Source organism: Dermochelys coriacea, chromosome 13 (genome assembly GCF_009764565.3).
Source record: "Dermochelys coriacea isolate rDerCor1 chromosome 13, rDerCor1.pri.v4, whole genome shotgun sequence".
In the NCBI taxonomy this organism is placed as follows: domain Eukaryota; kingdom Metazoa; phylum Chordata; order Testudines; family Dermochelyidae; genus Dermochelys; species Dermochelys coriacea.
In genome coordinates, this window is record NC_050080.1 from 22403800 (window position 1) to 22428242 (window position 24443).

The 24443-nt window shown below is 42.5% G+C and overlaps 1 long non-coding RNA gene across 2 annotated transcripts; it reads right to left on the minus strand.

The window, feature by feature from the left end:
• Window positions 1–6243: 6243 nt before the first annotated feature.
• Window positions 6244–20830, minus strand: LOC119842153. Of its 2 annotated transcripts, XR_006275460.1 has the most exons (6): window positions 20632–20830; window positions 19385–19503; window positions 17416–17528; window positions 14478–14537; window positions 9398–9505; window positions 6244–6358 (listed from the first exon to the last, which is right to left on the minus strand). It is a non-coding gene; the product is annotated as an uncharacterized LOC119842153 (long non-coding RNA). The 2 variants fall into 2 exon arrangements; XR_006275459.1 differs by lacking the exon at window positions 17416–17528 and having other exon boundaries at window positions 14478–16010.
• Between the last annotated feature and the right edge of the window lie 3613 nt (window positions 20831–24443).

A 24443-nucleotide genomic window follows, 5' to 3' on the forward strand; every position in this document is an offset into this window, starting at 1 on the left:
GTGGATCTCAGGGGATCAGCTAGGCAGTGTTATTAACGCTGAGGTTCTGCACTTCTCATGCTTCCTGGCTCCCTGCTGCTTTCCCCTCATTTCTCCTACCATCTGCTCCTCCGGGAACTTCCCTTGTTCCACAGCATGGAGTGACTCTGCTTAGGAATTATTGCACTATCAGACTGATTAAACCCCTGTGCCACTATTCCAAACAGGAAGGGTATTAACTTCAGTGTTCTGGTCACCTCAGTTTGGGCAGTTAAGAATTGTCTAACCTAATTTTCCCTCTATCTACACCATTTTGTATTATTGTGGTGTGCTGTTTAATACTTGCTATGATCCATCCCAGAGGAGGCTGCATTTTCCTGGTCCCTTATGTTTTCATTAGCCCCCTGTATGTGTGAACTTCCAGGACAAAAGGTACCATATAAAGAGGATAATCTTTATTATTATGATTACCTTGTATGAAACTAATGTAAATCATGGAGTGTATTTAGCCATATTTAGGTGAGTAATTCTTAATAAGATTTCACTTTACAGTCATACTGAACTGTTTATGGCACAGCATATCATACAAACAGAGGGACCCTCCAGGATCTATGTATCTGTAAGCAGCGAAAGAAGGGCTTACTCAAATAATATATTAGGCACATTTGATTAAAATTGAGTACATTCCATGGTCCTACACGTAACCTCAGATTGGAACAAAGTCAATGGAATCATTGAAGGGGATCAATTTTTTTTTTTGCCCAATATGAACGCATAGGTACTATTAACGATAATGGGAGTTACAAGTATTCATCAAAGGAAGAAATGACCCATAAAAGCAGTTAGCTCTATCCTGCGGCACAAGTCAACCTCCTTTCTATATATAAAATGATGGGGTTAGGAAGGAATGTTCATCAGCCAGTCCACTGATCTGATTGGCTGCACATCGCTAAGTACTTTATAATATGTAGTTATAAATAAATATGTTTTTAATAATCAATTGGTATTTAAATAACATACAATAACTGTATTATTAAATCCAGCTCTTTAGAATGAATAAGCAGTTAAACGTTAAAGACGTGGGTACCAAATGGCCACAAGAATCCAGTCTATTTTCATTTTTATGTACAAGCCATAAATATCACTATGGAATTGCTTGGTTAGCCAAAAGCCTCGTGGAATCCAGCAGAAGACCCTGTTTTCTGATGTCCCTTTAAGCGCTCATATATTTTAATGCTAACATGTCTTTTTAAACAATAATCACACATTGTTTCCCTTGGCCTCTGCTCACATTTCAAAGCGGATGGCCTAGAGCTCCAGATTTGAAGCAAGTAATCTGTCCTCAAACCATAGCCCAAAAAGCAAGGAGCAACTAATAGCAGGTTTGAAATTATGGTCTCAGTCATCTGGAGCTACAGTGTTTCCAGAAGTTAAACTCATGCATTGCCTGAAGGAAAATAAAATCAAAAATTAAAAAAACAGCACCTACTCCCTTCCAAAAAAATTTGCCTTTATCTTGCATACATGCACACACACAAAGACCTCACATATGTACATATGCACATAGAGAGACTTCAAACATGTGCACACATCTCTGTCCCTTGATTTTACTTTTCTTTTAAGGAGAACAATATGTGTTGACTGGCCTAGAGTGCTGGTCCTCCACCAAGTGCTGAATATAGTTGAACAGCTAGGAATAGCAACCATAATGCAATTAAATTTAATATTCTTGGAGGGAGGAAAATGTCAAAAAAAAAATAAAAACCCACCACCATAGCATTTAGCTTCAAAAAGGGGAACTGCACAAAAATGAGAAAGCTAGTTAAATGGAAATTAAAAGAAACAGCCACAAGAGTGAAGTGCCTGCAAGCTGCATGAAAACTTTTAAAAACAGCATAATAGAGGCTCAGACTAAATATATACCCCCAAGTAATAATTTAAAAAAAACAGTAAGAGGGCCAAAAAAAAATGTCGCCATAGTTAAAGAATAGAGTAAAAAATTGGAAGTCAAATCCTACTGAAGAAAATAAGGAACATAAACTCTGGTAAGTCAAATATAAAAGTATAATTAGGCAGGCCAAAAAATAATTTGAAGAACAAGTAGCAAAAGACACAAAAACTCACAGCACTTTTTTTAAAGTACATCAGAAGCAGGAAGCCTGTCAAACAATCAATGGGGCCACTGGACAATCAAGGTGCTAAAGCAGCACTCAAAGAAGATAAGGCCATTGCAGAGAAGCTAAAGTAATTCTTTGAATCAGTCTTCAGTACAAAGAATGTGAAGGAGATTCCCACACGAGACATTCTTTTTAGGTGATGGACCGGAGGAACTGTCCCGGACTGAAGTATCAACAGAGGAGGTTTTGGAACAAATTAATAAATTCAAAATAATAAGTCACCAGGACCAGATGGCATTCACCCAAGAGTTCTGAAGGAACACAGGTATGAAACTACAAATCTGCTAACTGTGATATGTAACCGATCACTAAAATCAGTTTCTGTATGAGATGACTGAAGGATAGCTAATGCAATGCCGATTTCTGAAAAGGCTTCAGAGGTGATTCTGGCACCTACAGGCTGTTAAGCCTAACTTCAGTACCCAGCAAATTGGTTGAAAATATAGTAAAGGACAGAATTATTAGACACATAAATGAAAATAATATGCAGGGGAAGAGTCAACACAGCTTTTGTAAAGAGAAGTCATGCCTCACCAATCTATTATAATTCCTTGGGGTGGGGGTCAGTAAACGTGGACAAGTGTGACCCAGTGAATGTAGTATACTTGGACTTTCATAAAGCCTTTGACAAGGTTCCTCACTAAAGACTCTTAATCAAATAATCAGTCATGGGGATATGAGGGAAGGTCCTCTCAAGGATCACTAGCAGGGTAAAAGATAGGAAATAAATGTTAGGCATAAATAGTCAGTTTTCATGGTAGAGAGAGATAAATACTAAGGTCCTCCAAGGATCTGTACTGGGACCAGTGCTGTTCAACATATTTATAAATTATCTGGAAAAAGGCATAAACAGTGAGGTAGCAAAATTTGCGCATGATACAAAATTACTCAAGACAGTTAAGTCCAAAGCTGACTGCAAAGAGTTACAAAGGAATCTCACAAAACTGGGCAACTGGACAGCAAAGTGGCAGATGAAATTCAATGTTGATAAGTGCAAATTAATGCACATTGGAAAACATAATCCCAACTATATATACAAATGATGGGATCTAAATTATCTGTTACCACTCAAAAAAGAGATCTTGGAGTTGTTTGGATAGTTCTCTGAAAACATCCACTCATTTTGCAGTAGCAAGCAAAAAAGCTAAGATAATGTTAGAAACTATTAGGAAAGGGATAGATAACAAGACAGAAAATATCATTATGCCATTATATAAATCTATGGTACACCCAATGCTGCCAATAGGTCTGGTCACCCCTTTCTAAAAAGATATGTCAGAATTGGAAAAAGTGCAGAGAAGGATAAAAAAATGATGAGGGGTATGGAACAGCTTCCGTATGAATACAGATTAGAAGACTTGGACTGTGAAATTTAGAAAAGAGATGACTAAGGGGGGATATGATAGAGGTCTATATGATCATGAATGGTGCTGAGAAAGTGAATAAGGAAGTGTTATTTACCCCTTCACATATCCCATGAATCAGGGGTCACCTATTAAATTAATAGGCAGTAGGTTTAAAACAGACATAAGGAAGTACTTCTTCACATAATACACAATCAACCTGTGGAACTCATTAGCAGAGTATGTAATGAAGGCCAAAAGTATAAATGGAATAAAAAAGAATCATGGAAGATAGGTCCATCAGTGGCTATCAGCTAAGATGGTCAGGGATGCAACCCCATGCTCTGGATGTTCCTAAGCCTCTGACTACCAGAAGTGGGGGCTGGACAACGGGGGATGGATCACTTGATAATAGCCCTATTCTGTTTGTTCCCTCTGAAGCATCTGACATGGGCCACAGCTGGAAGACAGGATATTGGACTAGATGGCCTATTGTCTAACCCAGTATAGCCATTCTTATGTTCTTACATTCTTATCAGAAGGAGGAATTGCTTTTTTTTTTTTTGGTGGAAAGACAGCACATGTTGCTATTGGTTTTAAGTGCTGTGAATTTGTATGCCCAGATTTCCCATTGCTGGTGCGAATTAAATTTTTTGCACCAGTGAGCAGTACTGGACTCATGGGAAAATCATATGAAAGAGACAGTAAATGATGGATCAAGTGTGGTCTTCGCGAGGTTTCTTTTTGGGGAAAGGTAGTTTTAATCTCGGCTTTGAGCTTTGCAGGCTCATTACCAGCAGACATTACAGCAGCAATGCATTAAATCACTGCATGCTTCAACCATCCTGACCATGTCCCCACTCCAGGTGCTGCTACCCACCCTCAACCACCCATTACGCTGCATCAGGTTACATTTAGGTTTTTTCTAGTACTCTGAACAAACTGGGACTAGCAATGGCACAGCAGGTCCCCATGTAAGAATGGCTGATGTCTTCCATTCAGTGAAATTCCTGCACATGTGTTGGAATTCACTCATCAGCTCAGGAGCCGTGGAATGCATTGACACTGTGATGGTCTTCTGCAGAGTTATGGGAGCAGAGGTATATGGGGAGAAGGGGGGATGCAGAGATGGACTGGGAGAGAAATGTGGGTGTAGCTACTGGGTCTGTGACAAATGGATCCACTGGTCACAACCTTCTATGTTGGAGATGCGGAAGGGTCAGTAGAGTTGTCCTCAACGGTGCTCATGGGGCAGAGGGGACATTATATCACTCCTAACCCTCGCTTAGTTTCCTTGTTGATTCTGGCTTTGGGAAGAGTTGGGGTAAGGTGGGATGTCTCGGGGCAGAGCCATCCCTAGGTTCTGCGGGACCCAGTGACAAGTAAGGGATGTCATGCCTGGAGCAGACTTTTGAAATCTCTGTAGTGGTGACATGCTAAATCATTCAACCTTCCACCATCCTGGTTTCAGAGTAGCAGCCGTGTTAGTCTGTATTCGCAAAAAAGAAAAGGAGTACTTGTGGCACCTTAGAGACTAACAAATTTATTTGAGCATAAGCTTTCGTGAGCTACAGCTCACTTCATCTGATGCATTCGGTGGAAAATACAATGGGGAGATTTATATACACAAATAGAGAACATGAAACAATGGGTTTTATCATACACACTGTAAGGAGAGTGATTACTTAAGATGAGCTATTACCAGCAGGAAGGAGGGGGGAAGGAGGAAAACCTTTTGTGGTGATAATCAAGGTTAGCCATTTCCAGCAGTTAACAAGAACGTCTGAGGAACAGTGGGGGGTGGGGTGGAGGGAGAAATAACATGGGGAAATAGCTTTACTTTATGTAATGACCCATCCACTCCCGGTCTCTATTCAAGCCTAAGTTAATTGTATCCAGTTTGCAAATTAATTCCAATTCAGCAGTCTCTCGCTGGAGTCTGTTTGTCCATCCTGGAGTCCATCCTGGTTGTGCCCCTTCCCCAGCTGGCACTGCCCACTCTCAGCTGGTGAGAGTTATACAGTCTGGATCAGGATATTTGCCATTGTGAGCCCAGAGTGGACTGGGCTTCTATGCTTGTATTTCAAGGTATGTGTCGTGGATTTGAACGATTACAGCTGATGGGAGAGGCTATACATTTTGCTGGGCTGTTGCGGGGTTTGATAGGACAGAGACCCACGCAATGTGGGGCCGTATGCAGCCACCCATTGGCACATGCCTAGGGCCAGCTCTGCTGCAGGGTTAATTTGTGACCACCAGCTGGCTGCTCCTTTCCTCCCCTCTCAAGCAGCATAGCGATACCTTTTCCTTTCTAAACCCTATACATACAACTGAGATTTACTCCTCAGTGCAGAGGCTTCTGCAATTTACTGTAGCTCCCTTCGTGCAGTAAATATGAACATCAGGGCAATCCAGCACCAATTCGTGCAGTACGGCAATCCGACTTGGCCCCCCTTGATGCCTCCAGGACCAAAGGGAACCCAAGATCACAAGATTTTGAAACCATCCAGAGCCCTGAGTGACAAAGTTCCTAACCTCCCAGAGAATGAGAGCAAGTCAGAGATAGTTTACCAACATGCTTGCTTCAGTAACTTCTCCCATCATACTCTTTTCCCAGTTATTATTATTTTTCTCCCTCCCTTCCTTATTTTATTTTAGGCGTCTCCGAGAGTTCAACTGTCGCCCAAGGCTTCAAACTAATTTTCTCTTCAGAAATGATTGCGGAGAGCCGCATGCATAATAAATCCCGTTATTGCTCTTGTTATTAAAATAGGTTGTTAGGAAGTGGACTTGGAGGTCTTTTCCCATCTGATGACAGCAGTTCTTCTTAGCTAGGCACTTATAGCTTATTGACTGAGGCTACCAGGTTAAAGAGAAAAAAAAAGAAAATCAAGAAAAGAAGGAGCTGTGACTGCTGTTTAATAGTGAGGAAAAGTTGGGATGATTCGAGGCAGTTCTTTTTATCACGTCCATGGGCCATGTTTCAAAAGACAGCTTATTTCCAGGGTCTCTAAGACTGTACCAGGAACCACTGCAGGAATGTGTGCAATCCTTTCTTTAAAATTATTTTTATTTATTGTTCATATATCAGTAGGTGCTAGAGGCCCCCTCTGAGATCAGAGACCCATTATACTAGATGGTGTACAAACACAGATTAAGATACAGATCCTTCACTGAAGAGTTTTATTCCCGTTTTACAGCGAGGGAACTGAGACAGAGACACAAAGTGATTTTTGCATAGAGGCACACAGGATGTGTATGGCAGAACTGATAACTGAACCCTGCTCCCCCTGAATGCTAATCCAGTGCCTTCCCCAGAAGCCCATCTTTCCTTTCCTTGCTTAAATGAAACACATGTTCTCCATGCACCAAGCTGAAAACTCTGGTGAGCTAAAAGTGAAAACCCTTTTACAGTGAAGCACAGTGAAAGGAACAAATCAGCTGGAATAATAAACTCCTAAAGCAATGCAAGGTTTTAAAGCAATAAAAAATAGATTTGATAAAGGGAAGCATACTTTCCATCTACTAAATGGAGACATTATCTGGTTACCTGCACACTAAAATGTGTGTTCATAAATCACCATTTCCCTGTGAAATGAATATCTGATCTAGGGAGACGCTTGTTAAGGGGAACAAATGTGGGACATTTAGCAAGTTTCTTGTGAATGTACAGGATGCTGTGAAGTACAATATATTCCTACTTGGCTAAGCCATGCATGCTGTACCCATACAGAGCCCAGTATTAGATGTTCAATGCTTTTATGCAGAAAACTCCCATGGTGGGAATGGTCTGTATAAATGCAATCGCATGCCAGTTGCAAGTTGAGTTTTCAAACCAGGTAACCATACCTGGAAACCATGGATGACAATTCTCTAAGCAGTCACTTCAACATGTGTTATTGGCAGTAGCTTATCTTATGATAGTAACTAAGGGAAGTTAGGTGCTTAACTCCCATTGATTGATGTCTTTTTGTGCGTTTCAGCATCTCCCCTTTAATATATACATACCGCTGCTATATGTCTGAGGATCTGCAGTAAAATTACCACTATCAGCACAACTATTTGCCTTGAAAACATGAGTTATTTAATGGGTTACTGCCCCATAACGGAATGTGTTCTGCACACTATTCACTATAGCTTCGCAGTAAGTCTATGGAAATTGTGTGATAACTGATGGCAATCATGGACAGGGTATTTTACTAAGTACGGTACTATTCCCACACTCACACTGGAGTCAGGGTGGGTTTTGCCACTGTCTTCATGAACATGAGATTTTAGCCTCTTGTATGTAAGAATAATTTCAATCATTACCGTCAGGTAAAATGTGGCTACCATATAACAGTGTACAACAATACAACCTAATTTAGGACAGGAAGCAGAGAAGTATACTGCATTCAGTTGTAACTGCAGGAGAAGTTTAGGTACAGAAAATATATTTATCTCAATGCCCTGGCTGAATTCCAACTCCATCTGCGCTTGGGATAGATGTTTTTAATAAATCAGGACAAATAAACTGACTATTTAAATAACATTCTTAAAGAAAGTGACAGGGGATGTTTAATGGGCACATGAACATGGAGAGAACTTGGTTTAGATCTTATCTGATTAGACTGAACCTTTACCTTCACAAGCCCAGATCCTCATACATATGTAGGTGCCTAATTCACATTGAAATCAATGGGAGTCAGGCTCTTAAATATCTTTGAAGATCTGGGCCACAGTGCCTACCTCCAACATCATACTGAGTGATTGGTGTAGTATTTACTAGGATTAGAAGCTCAATCTGCTGAATTCCTAACACCCATATATCTAGGTGAGAGGGGCTCAAATGAACCTCTTAGAGTTGAACCCAAACTTTTTTTTTCTTTTGCAGGCATGTTTGGGTTCCAAATTTTGCATCTTTTGCCTCATACTTTCTAAGGTAAGATCCAAGAATCCAGTATAACATTTATCTCCCCTTAGGAGCAAAACAGGGGTCTAAACAGGTTGGAAGTCCCAATTTATAAATTTGGCCAATTAATTTAGGGTGCCCATTTGGGTGCTTAAATTGGCATAGACAGTAGATGTCATTTGGACACATAAGCAGCACTCCAAGGCCCAAATAGAGCACTGTGTGTCCTGATTGAGCCACCCAAAGTTAGAAAATTCAGCACAATCTCTGTACATGGGTTCCCTTCATAGATGAATTTTGAAGAATATAATTCATGTGCTAGGAATGTAAAAGTAGTTACAGAAATGGAAGCTGACTGAATCATTGTCAGGTATTCATAGACAATTGGCACCTCCTGAATATTGAATTGTCCTAAGTACTGGCTTTGTACTAAATGCAGAAAATCAGTAATTCTCATGGAAACATTTTACCAACATCTGAAAGGTGGCACACATGAAATAAGAAATTCCATTTATCTAGTACTGCTTGAAACAACAATACCTCCATTTGGTGATTATGTCTGGTAGCCTCCTGGAATGGAATGATTCTGCACAGTTCCATTTGCACATTTGAGAAAAGAGTGAATGAAGAATGCCCTGTATATTCATTACAGCTGAGTTCTGTTTGTTCTCCCACCCATCACTGTTATATCTGAGAGCCTAATTTGCTGGAAAACATGTTCTTGGAGAGATGAGGAGTGTTCCACAAAACAAATTTATGGGTCTACTGTGATCTTTCCTTTGGAGATTCTTTGAGTAATGATGATACTTAGCTCTTGTCATCTCAAAGCACTTTGCAAAGGAGGTAAGTGTAATCACCATTATACAAACTGAGGAACAGGCAAGTGAACCAAACTGCTCAAGATCAGATGGCCAAGACAGAGCTGGGACTAGAATAGAGGTCTTCTGATACAGAATCCCAGGCTCTATTCACTGGATCACAGAGCCTTCCGTACTAAGTTAGCTTACCGGCTCTCTTCCGTTAACGTCTGAAGTTCTCCTTTTTGGGGATCCTCCCAGGTTCCAGGCTCTTGAAACTTCACTACAGCAGATATCAGAGTTTGGGAGAATAAAGGCCTAAGGGAATAAATAAACTAGAAAATGTATCATCATTACAAACATAAAAAGCCACAAATCTGTCACACTGCAGAAACTCACACTTCATTGTTACTGTGATTTATTGGGGAGCTAATTTTAAACAAGTTTTCTTTTCCAAAACCACAACACACAAACAAACTGAACAAACAAGCCAGAGGACAGAAGCTAGTTACTACTGGACCATTTAAGCAATAATCTCATTTGCTTTGTAGTATAAAAATGCAGTAAAGGGCTGTTTACTGAGTGAATAAACACTGAATGAATCACAAAAAGCTCTTTATTGCGATTATACTCCAAGGCAGTGGAGATTATTGTTATTACACAGCAAGACACAATGTGAAAATTTAACTCAATGCCCCAGATTTTCAGACAGTTTTGGTGCACAATCGCAGTTGCAATCCACATTGTGTCTTTAATTTTAGCACACTACTCTGACAATTGTGCATGCATATTAGGTGTCTGGGTGCAAATGCACTTAATTAGCTATTTATAACCAATCTGTGCCTGCATGGTAGATAGACACATGTTTTGCACAAGCAATTGCATGCTTAACTGGTCTGATAATCTAGCATAATGGGATTAATTACCCTGATGCATGTAGTGCTGCAGAAGAGCAAAGCAGATACCTTTGGAAACATTCAAAGGCACATAGAAAGGCAAACAATATCAAGTTTTTCACTAGAAAAATTGAATGGAAAAGTGGTTTTTTAGGGAAAAAATCCTTTTCATGTGTTTTTAGCATGCTATTCTCCTAGCAGGGAGGCGAGACAAGTGCTTCTCAGTAAATATCTGTCCTGTCCAAAAATTGTTACTCTGCTGAAAAGGTGCTAGGGAAAAGGTTAACCTGCATGGTTCATCACTCCCTTGACTATGCTCCCCAAACCAGAGAGTGCAATCCAGAACAGGTGCAGGCCTCTCTGTGATGTACCTTTTTGCCCAGTGACTAGGCCAAAATTCAGCCCATTGGACCAGCAGTCAGTCAGTGTGCATGAATAGAGACGTGCAGTAGTCACCACTGCTCTCATGCTCTGCTCTATGTTTCCTCTGTGCATACATCCTGCTGCAAATGTGTGCCAGACCAGGGGCTTGTCTAGATAAACAGTGTGTGGCGAGCTGGGGTGTAGATTTACAGTGCAGCTGTGTGCTGCTGCTGCTGCGCACTAACTGTCCGTGTGGACCCTACTACTGCACACTAAAAGTCCTCTTGTGTGCTTTGATCTACTCCCATTTCAAAGCGGAGTAGATCAAACTGCATTAGGGAACTTGTAGTGCATGGTAATATGGTCCACACAGACAGCGGTAGCTTTACACGCCGCCTTGCTGGGCACTACTGTATCTGTTTTTCTAGACAAGCCTCTGGTATTCAGGTTACAGCACTGAGTAACCTCAACACTAGCTGTGCACGAGGGTGTTAGCTGGTCACCTGAAGTGGCTCCACCTGCACCTTGTTCAGTAGTGACTCCTCTTTCACTGTATGTCACTAGAACCTAGGTGTATGCTACAATGGATGCTATCTCCTTTCAACAGCTGCCTGCACCCTGCTGCCCCCCTTCCCCATTGCAGTCATAGAATCATAGAAATGTAGGGCTGGAAGGGACCTTGAGTAGTCATCAAATCCAGCCCTGTGTGCTGTGGCAGGACCAAGTAAACCTAAATCATCCCTGACAGGAGTGTGTTTGCAGAAAAATTGTCTCTCCTGTTTTACATATGACACACTTAATACATCCCAGAATGATATTTGTATTTTTTGCAGTTGCATTACACTGTTGACTTGTATTCAATTTGCAATCCACTATAACCCCAGATCCTTTTTAGCAGTACTACCACCTAGCCAGTGATTCCTTCTTTTATAGTTGTGCACTTTCATTTTTCCTTCCTAAGTGAAGTACTTTGCACTAGTCTTTACTGAGTTTCATCTTGTTTTCAGACCAAATCTCCAATTTCTCAAGGTCATTCTGAATTTGAATCCTGTCCTCTAAAGTGCTTGCAATCCCTCCCAGGTTGTTGTCATCTGCAAATTTTATAAGATGTTCTCCACTTTATTACCCAAGTCATTAAGTATTGAAATAGTACCAGACTCAGGACTGAACTCTGCAGTACCCCACTAGATGCGTCCTCCAAGTCTGACAGTGAAACGTTGATAACTATTCTTTGAGTATGGTCTTTCAACCAGTTGTGCACCCACCTTCTAGTAATTTTATCTAGTCCACATTTCCGTAGATTGCTTATGAGAATGTCAAGTGGGAATGTGTCAAAAGCCTTACTAAAATCAAGATATAGCACAACTACTGCTTCTCTCATATTCACTAGGTGAGTTACCCTGTCAAAAAAAGGAAATTAGGTTGGTTGGGCATGATTTGTTCTTGACAAATCTTTGCTGTCTATTCCTTATAACCCTATTATGCTCCACTTGCTTACAAACTGATAGTTTAATAATTAGTTCAAGTATCATTCCCGATATTGATGATAGGCTGACTGGTCTATAATTCCCCAGGTCCTCTTTGTTAACCTTTTTAGAAAGAGGTACTATGTTTGCCCTTCTCTGGTCTTCTGGGACCCTACCCGTCCTCCAGGAGCTCTCAGATATAATTGCTAACAGTTCCAAGATTGCTTCAGCTAGTTCTTTAAGTACTCTAGGATGTATTTAATCAGGCCCTGCTGTCTTAAATACATCTAATATCTAAATATTCTTTAACCTCTTTTTCCTATTTTGACTTACATCCCTTTCTCCTTGTTAATATGAATTGTATTGAGTATCTGGTCACCATTAACTTTGTTAGTGAAGACTAAAGCAAAATAGGCATTAAACATCCCAGCTTCTTGAAGTCATCAGTTATTAGTTGTCCTTCCCTGCTAAACAGAAGACCTACACTTTCCTTCATCTTTCTCTTTCTCTGAATGTATTTAAAGAATCTCTTCTCATTGCCTTTTACATCCCTTGCTAGGTATAACTCATTTGTGCTTTAGCCTTTCTAATATTTTCCCATACATGCTTATGCTATTCTATTGAACTCCTCCTCCTTAGCAATTTGTCCATGTTTCCACTTTTAGTAGGATTCCTTTTTGATTTTTCAGATTATTAAAGAGCCATATTGCCCTCTTACTATTCTTCCTCTCTTTCCTTCTCATCAGGTTAGTTTGCCGTTGTGCCTTTAATACTGTCTCCTTGAGAAACTGCCAGCTCTCTTGAATGACTTTTTCCCTTAGATTTTCTTCTCTTGGGACCCTACCTACCAGTTTTCTGTGTTTGTCAGTCTACTCTTTTGAAGTCCATTTTCCTTATTACACTACTCACTCCTTTTCCTTAGATTCATGAAATCTATCATTTTGTGATTACTTTCAACCTAATTGCCTTCTACCTCCAGATTTTCTACCAATTCCTCCCTGTTGGTCAGAATCAAGTCTAAAATGGCTGTCTACTTGCTTACTTCCATGGGCAGCCAGTGACCTGGTGATTGTGGGAGGCTAGTCCCCGGCCCTTCCCCTTGTGCCCAAAGCCCCACCTTTCTCCTTCTGCCCCTCCCTTCCCCTCTCCTTCTGGTCCCCTCCCCTGCAGGAGCCCAGAGCACTCCCACCGCGGCCCCCGTCCCCAGCACCGGGTGGATGGGGGGGTGAGGCCCCAGCCCTGGTACACCCCCAGCAGAGTGGCCGCAGTGTCTCCAGCTCCCATGCACCAGACGGATCAGCCCCAGAATGCCAGGTGGCACGGCTGCAGCGCACCAAATCCCAGTGCGCTGAGCAGCACGGCCCCAGCACCAGCCACCCTGACTCCCTGTGGGAGGCAGGCCAGCCAGCCCCAGCCAGCCTGAGCCAGCCAGAACAGAGTGCTGGGAACTGCAGGAGGGGGCCTGGCCTGGGGGGTGGAGTGTGGGCGGGGCCACGCTAGGCTGTTTGGGGATGCACAGCCTACCCCTGCCTATGATACCCACCGTCCATGGTTACTTCCTCTGCTTTCTGGAACAAAAAGTTTTCCCCAATACATTCCAAGAACTTACTGGAAATTGTGGGATTTTGTATTACTTTTCCAACAGATCTCTGGGTAGTTAAAGTCCCCCATTACTACCATGTCTTGTGTTTTAGATATTTTTGTTATTTGTTCTAGAAGTGCCTCATCCACATCCTCTTCCTGTTTGGTGGTATGTGGTTGATCCCGACCATGATGTCATCCCTATTTTTTTCCCTTTTATCTTTAACCAGAGACTCTGAACTGGTCTGCCTCTCATCTCCTTCTGGACCTCAGGACAAGGGTATATATTCTTGCTGTGCAATGCAAGACCTCCTTCCTTTTTACCCTGCCTGTCCTTCCTGACTACGCTATACCTTTCTATACAAATGTTCCAGTCATATGACGTATTCTACCAAGTCTGTGATGCCAATTCAGGAAAATGGGACATGATCCAAAGTCTATTAAGTGGACTTTGGATCAGGCTCTTGGCAGGGAGATAGCTAGTAAAGGGGAGACCCTTCCCCATTGTCTTGTCCTCTGGACACAGCTGCCATTTTAGCAAACACATCAGGGACTGAACTGGGGTCTTTCAGAGCTAAAAGCATGAGCTGCTACATCTTGAGGTAAAGCTTTCTAGCTAGGACTGGGACAAAGTCATATACTCTGCGAATCGGGCACAGAGGGGAACCACCAGTGGGTCACAGTAGCTCATATCATCATGGTCAGAGGGCTGTCAGATAACTGCTGCAAATGAGCTGATTTACAGCAGCACTTTCCATCCTTATGTGGTCAGAGAACTACTGAGAACCACTTTCAATGCAGCCTAACAGCAAATCTTCCAAAAGTACAAATCAGAACCGGATGGATAATACATGAATTTGCCAAAATGTAGGTGAACACAAGTAATGATTTCAGTTTCCTCCAATTTGTGGGATCCTATGACTTGTTATTTGCGAGATAATTGCCTGTATTCATGAAGATAGTATTGAACTCTGAGACACTCACCTTTTTGTATGCAACCCAAAACACACGTGGGACGATCATTACGCCTTGCTCATCACTGTTCTGCTTGAAGAGTTTCAACCATACCATCAGGAAACAAAATTATACCATGTGACTTGAGTGACCAGCCACAAAACACAAATAATAATCAAATCAAACAGCTCATGATGGCTGAAAATCTTTCATTGAAGACCCGAATATTTGGCAAAATCTCAAGAATAATGCATACGCTGGCAGAAATAAGGGTTGTCTCCTGAACTATCCACTACCCAAACAAGAAGCTACATTCATAGCAATTATTATTTGCAACAAATATTTCAGTCAGCTCTGTGCTCAGACATTTTTGAGGCAACTACTGTAGATTATAGTATATTTGTTTTTATATTATTTTATAAAGGCTGATGTGAAGGTTTTAATGCATAATTCTAATGCAAATTAAACAGACTTGTTTTTCCACCATAACTATACTCTTAAGAAGTCTCATATCCCATTTAGCATGTGCAGTTAACTGCAGAATATGCAGACTTTGCAGGAACAAAATAGGGGCGGATATTTGCAAATGTGGCCCACATATCTATTTCAGGCCAAATCTTATTTGACAAAGTTATTCAAATATGAGTATCAATAGGACCATGCTGGTAAAACAAGGTGAAGGTTTGGCTTTTATCATTACCATTTCCCCACTTCACCCACCAGTCAACTAGAATAGGGGAAGCGTGAGGGCTGTAATTGTCAACAAGGGCTAACGTAAAATAGCAAAAGGAAAAATAAAATATTATGGGAAATGTACATGGAAAATCCCCTCCCCCCACACCTTAAAAATATCAATCCCCTGAGCTCAAAGCAAGGGATTTATTTTTTAAATTGTTAAATAAACATGAAGCTGGAATGGAGGGGGCAGCCATAGATGAGAATAGAAAGGGTTTTGTTGCTGATGGTTCTGAATCTCCTTTGAAGGTTTATTTTGTGAAGGATGGAGCTTTCATGATTTCTGAATTCAACTCCTTGGGCCGCCAGCCTCTGTAAACACTTCTGCTGACTACCAGTTGGGAAAAGGGAGCTCTGGCCCTTGAGAAGGAAGCCTTTATGTTCAAGACACGTTTTCTCAGAGTAAGATGTGGTTTTGGCTGTCCTGTGGAAACCACTTACACCTGGTTTACTTCAGCAGTGCTGGGCAGGATATGGTATAAGACCTGGAGTGCTAAGGCCAAGAATACCAGATGTTCCTACACAGACAGGATAGGCTTCCATAGCCTGTCACAATGAAGCATCGGCAAAGACCCTGTCCCCTTTTTTCTTTGCTTGACCATAATTCAACAATGTAAGCAAAACATTATTTTTGAAGTACAGTTCTTTTTCATCTCTGACTCATGATACCCCTTTGGCCAAGTCCCTGTTCACCTCAACCTTCCTTCTGAGCAGAAAGGCTGATAATTTGCTGGATTTATATAGTTTGTATGCAGCACATTTCAAACTCAAAGTCTGGTCTTTGAAGGCACAGGATATCCGTTTGTATTTCAGATAGCACAGAGACACCTGTAAGCAGAGCAAACAGAGACTCAGGGGTGTGCATGAAGCAGGGCTCACACTAAAATGTCTCAGCGGCAGTTTAACATGGCTGAACAACTTGACTCAATAGCTGAATCACTGCAAGCCATATGGTTTAAGCTTTTCTGTTTCTTTACAGTACATAGTGTGCAAGGACTAGCCTAACAGATTAAAACAAACTGGAACTTGTTTTCTGTAGCCCCATATTCCTAGTACTTTGAACCAGCTTTTGTTTAGGCAATAAAATGTTTCAGAACTTTTAAAGTGCACTGATAGTACACACCTGTAAGGCAGAGCTGAGAGAGACGCAAGAGGTCTGTATGGAACAGGAAGCAAAGCACAACCCTAGCTGCCAGGGAGTGTCTAGACCCCCACAGACTAAAGAGCCACATGCATGTATTGGGAAAACCAGAGATTCAGGGTGTCTCTAGATACTACTAGGTACAGGAAGCACAATGAGGGAAGCATTCAAAAAGTTCAGCCACTGTGAAAACTTTAGCTATCAATGCAAGATCATAGCAGTCCCTTTTGTGTATGCCTTATGTTTACACTTAGATGAAGCATTCTGTTTTAGGGAAAAAAAATCAGGAATTTTGATGATTTATTATTTGCATTACTCTAGCACCCTGACCAGGGCCCCTTGTGCTAGGTGCTGTACAAACACAGAACCAAAAGTGCTGGTTCTCTTATTTTCTAGAAGCAATAGAGATGGCCTCAGGATGGTCCTATCAGGAAATTTGGGAATGGAAACAGATGATGGGCGAGAAGAGGAGGGAGTGCCAGGCCTTGTTCAGTAAAACCCCTCTAATTGTTAGATTACATTCCCAATTAACGCATCACAGGTTTTCATGCTGTTCAGACATGATCAATAAATCTCCTGCAGTAGGTATGTACTGGTTTGTTTAGCATACACAAAGAGCAACATGTATTCTGAGACTGCCTGAGTTTTATTCCAGATTAAGGAAAATGGAAAAATAAGAATAAATGTAAGATTTCCAGAAAAGTCCAGTTTGTCACTCTCTGTAGCAGGAGCCATCTTGAACTGCCTCCACAGACAAGGAGAAAGAAAGAGACTGTTCCTCAAATTTAAAGATGAAATGTAGGGGAAAACAGCCCTTAAAAATACATCTGCAACAAATAACTCATTTAATATTGAATATTGGTGGTTTGACTGAAGTAGTCTCCAGTGATTTTGTCACAACCAGTCCCTTTCCCAAAAGGATAGTAAGATCATTCTGAATTCCAGTCATGTCATGCTAAACTTGTGCAGCATTTTATCTTTAATATGTTTGTGATTAAACATGAATTGTTTGCCATGTTGTTGAGTAGGGTGTTATCAGAGAAAGTGCTGAAGGAATAGACCTGTGCTGACACTTCCCATCTCACAACTTACGTCTGCCTTGTCTCCTTCAATTGTAAGCACTTTGGGGCAGGAACTCTCTCTCAGTGTTTATACAGTGCCGAGCACATTGGGGCTGTAATCTCAGTTTGGGCCTGGAAATGCTGCTGTAATACAAATAATGAAGGATAATAATTAAACATCTTGATTTCACTTGCTGAGAGTATCACAGAAAAACTTGTATCATTTCAGGAGCTTTGTTTTTCTTTCCCAAATTTTGTCCCCTCTCCCCATTAGCTATCCTTCTGTTGCAAAAACAATTACAAAATGACAGTCATATGCAAGATGAAAATTCTCCTCTGAGATGTATGCAATTTCTGTTAACTCCAAGGGGATGTGCACAGGTCTGAAAAGGGCAGAATTTAGCCTGTGCAAAGCTTCACTGTAGAAAAGAAATATCTAGTGTCTGCTTTTTTGTTTATTTAAATAGTATACTTTATTTGTACTGCATTTATTATCCTAACAGATTTCAAAGTCCTTTGCAGTATAAATGGGAATTATTCTGCTTATTACTGAAATGCAGCCACCTCTGGAGTGGAGTAAGGCTGCAGTTTAGGACATGAGTTCAAGAAAAAAATACCGTATTCAGCTGAAGTTCTGGGCTAATTTTGATAGGCAGAATGTAATTAGCCATCTCTGTATTTGGCCAGCACCTCTGGTTCTTGTAAGAAGAGCCAGGGATTTTTAATGACCAGGAAGTGGGCAGGCCCTCAGTTTTAAGGGCCACCCACAAGATTAGCCAGACCTTGATTTTGGGATAAAACTTTGCATGTACTCAGCCAGGGAAACATTTAATTTACAAAAGACAGTTTAAAAAAAAATGTCTCAGTGGAACCTGGCTAAAGAGACTGGGAAGGAGACTTTCCACACTAGTCTGCACTAACTTGTTCAATGAATACTTTAATTTCATTTATTCTTTTATGCACAGTTTGGCTTGTTGTAGCTATTTGCTAGTACAAATCATGTTTTTCTCCCTCTCCTCTCATTACACTCCTTGCACTGACAGGACCAGGCTGCCTCTGCACTAAGTTGTGATCTGTCAGTTTGGCCACTGGGATGCAAATCTATGATGAGTATCTCTGTCTGTCCCCTTGGGGTGCCATTGATACTTTATTAAGAGTTTGCCTCTTTCTTTGTCTGGGGAAGTGATGGACTAACTGCATTTTCCTTCCTCTCTAGTGGTCTCAAAGAGCAATAAATAAATACTCTCTACAAATGTCTGAGAAACAGCTGAAGGAGCACTCATGATTTACTGGAGTTTTCTGGGGAAAAAACCCTAAAATTTGTTAAAAATGTGTATTTTAAGCATCACTTTTCTCCTTTTTCCAAGGACCATGTCATAAAATAACGAGGTGGGACAAGCTGAGTTTGAATATCCCAAAGTCTGAACGAATATAGCACTAGGGCATGGGTTCATGTAATTTTGAAGGTACAGGCCATGTACAGAACTCAGAACCTGCTCCCGATTTGGATTTGAATAGGGATCAAGTTTTGGGATGGTCAGTGCTGATGTTTGGTTTCGGGGGCAATTTCCAAAAAGAAACTGCTGAAGCTTCACCAAAGCCCCAAACCAAATCATTCCTGAGGTTTGAAAGCCTTCACAGAACATTTTTCTTTTTCATGCTGTCTCCATACTTCCTGGTTGCAGCTGAGATTCAGAGCAGCACATTTATAAATACCATGAGAAAGGCTCTGCTAACAGTACTCCTAGGCCTGACTGGAAGCAGGAAGCACTCACAAGAAAGTCGGCTCTCAGCAGACTGGCAGCCAGTCAAGAAGTTTGGAGAAGTCTCATCATTTTTGGTGTTTATCCAAACCAGTTCAGCAAAGCTCAGTATCTGCTTAACCGTAAGCATTGTAGTGACATCCTCAATGGGACTTCTCATATGCTTAAAGTTAAGCACACCCTTAAGCATGTTGCTGAATCAGGACCTCAATCTGTAACATTCTTAGATATACCTACCACCACTGCTTAGTTAAAATGAGAAGGAGAAGGCCAGGAGAAAATGAGAGTTCAAATTCCCAGAGCTCATATGAGATACTGGAAGAAGAGACCCAAGTTCCTCAGAGCTCAGATGGCACCTGAGAAGAGAACAGTCTAAGACAGAATTCCAAAGTCACTTGGAGGATACAGATACAGAACTCCCATTCATTTCAATGTAAATCCCCTAGGAAGTTTTCTAAATCAACATGCTCAGAGCTCCCCAGGTACAATACAATTATAAAGGAAGGTAACTAGTATTTCTTTTGAAATAAATGACCCTTTCCACATCTGAAAGAAATATAGGGGAGCATATGGTAGTGCAATTGTGTCCTACGCTGGCTTTTTTGTTTTGTTTTGCCTTAGCTCAGATCTTTATTTGCATCATTTAAATAGAAATAATTTTGCAGGAATCATCTTACTTCACATTTAAGGCTAGATTGAGCAGGATTTATTCACCCCGGTAATACCATGGACTTTAATAGGGCTGCTCATGTGAGCAAATGTTCACTCTTGTGAATAAGGATATCATAGTCTGGCCTTCCTATGGGAACCTCACAAAAACATTACATCATTTGATACATTCAACAGCCTGGGCTTGAGGGCTAGTATAATGGGGAAGCGGGTGCTGTTGCTCATCAGCATAGAGGGGTGTTGGCAGAGCTTGGCAGGGGAACAAGAGTGGAATATCAAGGAATGTTACAGATCAGGCCCAAAGTGTGTGAGGGGAGCTTGCATATGTTCATTTTAATGAGCAGCAAATTCACACATGCATCTATTTTAGGCAAGTCCCACTGCAGCAGTAACGATGAAAAGCTAGTATGAACTAGAGCAAAATCAGAGCCATTCTCTATTAGCAAATCAGACTAAACTCCCTATTTTGCAATAACAATCAGATAATACAGGGGAAGATTAAGTTCCAACCCATGGTGTCATTCTACCATCATTGCTATGGCAGGAACATTTGTCTATCCCAGATGCTGTTGGTGGGAAAAAAAAAAACATTATGAGATGTGATAGGTTACAGCCCTAAAGTCAGGGCAGCATGGCCTAGTGGCCAGAGTTTATAGGGGTGCCCAGGCCCACCCTACTCCACCAGGCCCCAACCCAAGGCCCTAACAGTGGCATAGCCACTTGCCACTGACTCAGCACAGAGGTCCTACTGAAACATGCTGAGGTTTCCCAGGTGGGAGGTACCACTCTGTCATCCTCCCTGGGCCACTTCCTACCAGTGTCTGTGTTGGGGTCTCCCATGAAACATCAGGTTCTCTGTGGTCAGCTTGGCTAGTCACCTCTGATGGCTCCTCCAGTCACCGGAGTTCAGGCAAGCCCACGGAGGCTCTGATTCCCAGTGCAGTCAGAGGGCAGTAGCTGGCCCTCCACAGGCATTTCCTAGACAAGTCCTTCCCCTACAGCCTCCAGCCCAGAATTAGCTGGGCTTCTTCCCTTTATACTGCTAGAGCATTTGGAGCATGCCCAGTCCTGCCCAGGAGGCGGGACTTCCACTGTCAATAATTTATGGGCTTAGCCCTCTCTGGGCTAGTGTGTGGTAAGCAGACCCCATCACAGAGATCTCTCGAGGCATATATAGCTGCACATTGCTTGACTGTACCTGACATAACACTCGGCACTGAAGCAGTTAAACATTTTACTCGTGTGAAAATGCAAAGCAGCTGCTTAGTGCTGTGCTTGGCACAACACAGCAGGCCTCTCTACACTCCCTGTCTTCTGCTGCTCTTGGATCACTGCAGAGTTAACCAGCTGTTGCGTTCCAAATGCCAGTTATGCCAGTTTGGAAAAGCAATAGCAGGGGTAGCTTTATGGCTGTACAAAGGGAATGGGAATAGTATTTGTTACTGAACCAGAGATGGCAATATTTATTCAACAAACGTTCAGGAATATAAGGCTTCCTTTGTTATAGAATATTTTGTGTGATTTGATTAATTGTGCCTCCAAAAAAAGTACCTAATTTGCATGCATGATGGCAGTCAAGTGCAAATTGTCAACTGTATGGCTGGGAATTTGCACAGACACTTACTGCAAATGCTCTCACAAATTGGGCACTCAAATGTTCATACATTTTTTGCAAATGCAGTTTCTTGCATGTGTAAGCAGGGGAATAGTCCCGCTATTGTGGAGAACTTTCCTGGCTTCTGCACTATCCCGGTGAAGTGGGCTAGTGAAAAGATCTGAGTCCTCGCTCCCACTTCCTTTACTCAGTGGCCTCCCTGCCCTTGAGGACTCCCCTTCCACTTTCCTGTCTGGTAGAGACCTCGTAACCCCAACAAGGCTGGGCCCAGGATTCCTGGGGGGCTTGACCCCCAACCCTGCTGCGGTCACCTAGGACAGGGGCTAGGGTGTCCCCACTCCGGGATACTCTCTCTGCCCTGGGCACTTCTCTGACCCACTGATTATTACATACAATTTGAAGCAAATGCAAGTTATTTAATCAACAATTAATTTTAAAAAGAATAAGGGGAAATGGGAAAGGTTAAAGGAAACATCAGCCCGCTCTGTGGCACAGAACATCACAAACAGTGTCTCTGGAATGTCAGGGCAGTTCACAGTCTGTTCCTTGTAAGTCCCAGGCCGCCTTCTCAGGCCCTGGCTGTGCTGTAGGGATGCTGTGGGTTGGACACTTGCTCTGGTGGTGGCCACAGGCTCTAGGTGGCAGGGCCCTTCTTCCCAGAGTTGCCCCCGCCCTGTCAAGGTTACCAATCCCTCTCCGAGTCTGAGGCGTCTCCCAGTGCTGGGCCCACTGCCCAGGGTCCCCCCTTGCTCTCCACAGCTGGTCATGACACCCGGCTCCGGACTGCTCCAGCTCCAGCCCCAGTTCCAGCTCCAGCTCCACTCTGCCTCAGCACAGCTGCTGCTCTGCCTCCAGCTCCCTGGGCTGCTTCTCTGGCCCCTCTTCCTCTGGTTGCTGCAGCTCTGCTCCCAGGACAGGTCTGCTCTGCAGGCTGCTTCTGTGATTCTGCTCCCGTGATTCTGCTCCCAGCGCTGCCCTGCTTCGTGGGCTGCTTTTCTGGCCCCTCTGGCTCTGGTTGCTGCAGCTCTCCTCCCAGGGCAAGTCTGTTCTCTCTGAGCTGTGTCTCTGGCTTTGGGGCTGCAGCTCTGCTCCCAGGACAGGGTCTGCTCTCTCTGGGCTGCTTTTCTGGTCCCTCTGGATCTGGCACAGCTCTGCTCCCCAGCTCAGCTTGGGCCCCTGCTTTCTCGTTAGTTCGGCCCCACTCTGTCTGACCCAGGCAATTCCAGCTCACACCTCCTTGACCTCCTGACTCCCTGATTAGCCTGCCCGCCCTGTCATTCAGGCTGATCTGGAGTATTGGCCTCTCCCCATTGTTCCTGGGGACTGTCAGTCTCAGGGTCCTGATTTCCCATTGACCCCCCTTTTAGTACTGGGAGCTAGCAACTAAAACACCCCCACTGAATGTTAGTAAGGGGGCAACAGTCCCCTTACAAATGCAATCCTGAAAGTAAGCCATTTAATAACTTCATAGTCATACACATAAGGTTGCAACTTGGCGAAAGTTTCACTTTTTGGGGGCAGATTTTGTTTCCAAGTTAGAATGTCAAGATATCCAAATTGTTTATGATTTCAGGTTTCATTACAAAAGGTTCACACTTGAGCTAGGCCAAAGTTTAAGAATTTTTATGCAGGTGCAGGCCAAATTGCAGAGATGTTCAGAACGGGGTCTTTGGTTAGGCCCCTTATAGAGATAGGGAACAGTGGAAAATATGAGATCCAAACTGAAGTTCAGATTCAGAACCTCTCCCTTCCTGAGGTGTTTGATATGAACTGACCTCCAGTTTATACAATTCTACATCTGACTAAAATCTAAGTGAAACTTTTGCACTGAAACCTCCCAGAAGAGGTTGTTTGTTGTAGGTTGGCTGAAAGACACTGTGCAGGAAATCCAGTTACTTGGTAGTATATTTTACCAAATGCCCATCCTCCTCTTCCTAAAGGGAGATTCTCATGATGACCTGTCAGGTAAATTGATGAAATGGCAGCAAACATTTGCTGAAAATGAAACTCAGCCTATGCCTACATTGCATACTTCTGCTGACACAACTGTGTTGGTTAGGGGTGTGAAGAGGTGTGATCCCTAACTGACTTAGCTGTACTGATGGAAGGATATAATGTAGATGCAGCTATACCAGCCAAACTGCATTTTTACTGATAAAGATTGTTTTGTACAGGGGTGGATGGAGTAAGCTATGCTGATAAAAGCACGACTTTGTCAGTATTAGCTATGTCCACACTAGAAGTACCTTGCTATGATAGTATACCAGAATGCTCGTGAAGTGCTCCTAGTGTAGACATGCCCTCAGTGAAAGTTCAGACTGATACAAAAAATTATCTGCTGTAGATTCATTTGCATCAGAAAAAGTTTGCAAAGAGAAACCCAAGGAGATTGCTGCAGGTCTAGGGTTTTGCCAAACATCTCACTGTATATCACATGTTTGTGATTTCCTCTCAGGGTTCCAGAGCCGTCCTTTACTCTCCCCAGTCCTTTACTCTCCCCAGGTGCAAAGAACTTCCCTCTCTCACTGAGGCAGGAAGCACATACTCTTCTACTTCTTCTCAGAGTTACTTCCTGACATAAGGATCCTTCCTGGTTGGAAGACGCCACATCCTTGAGGGGCTTTCTGTATATGTGCCACACACAGAGATCCAGCCAGAACAGTAACTCTGTTTACAGTATCTTCCTTGGCGCAATCAACCCTCCCACCCCACTCCTATTGTTGGCTTTCTGTGATGCCTGTGTGTTCCCGATGCCTGACACTGACATCCCATAGCACACCTTTCCTGACTGCCTGACCATTGAGTTTGTTCTTTGTGGCACAACATCCTGAAGTATCCGTTTCCCTTGGCACATTATTCCAAACCCCTGGCACTGGTTTCTCAAGGCTGTATCTTTGCTGATTCCCAACCTCTGGTACCAATATCCCCGTGACACATCTTCTTTTGCTGTTCAATTGCTGGTGGCGAATTCCCTATGGCATGGCTTCCCTGATATTCAGCTCTTGGAAGTGC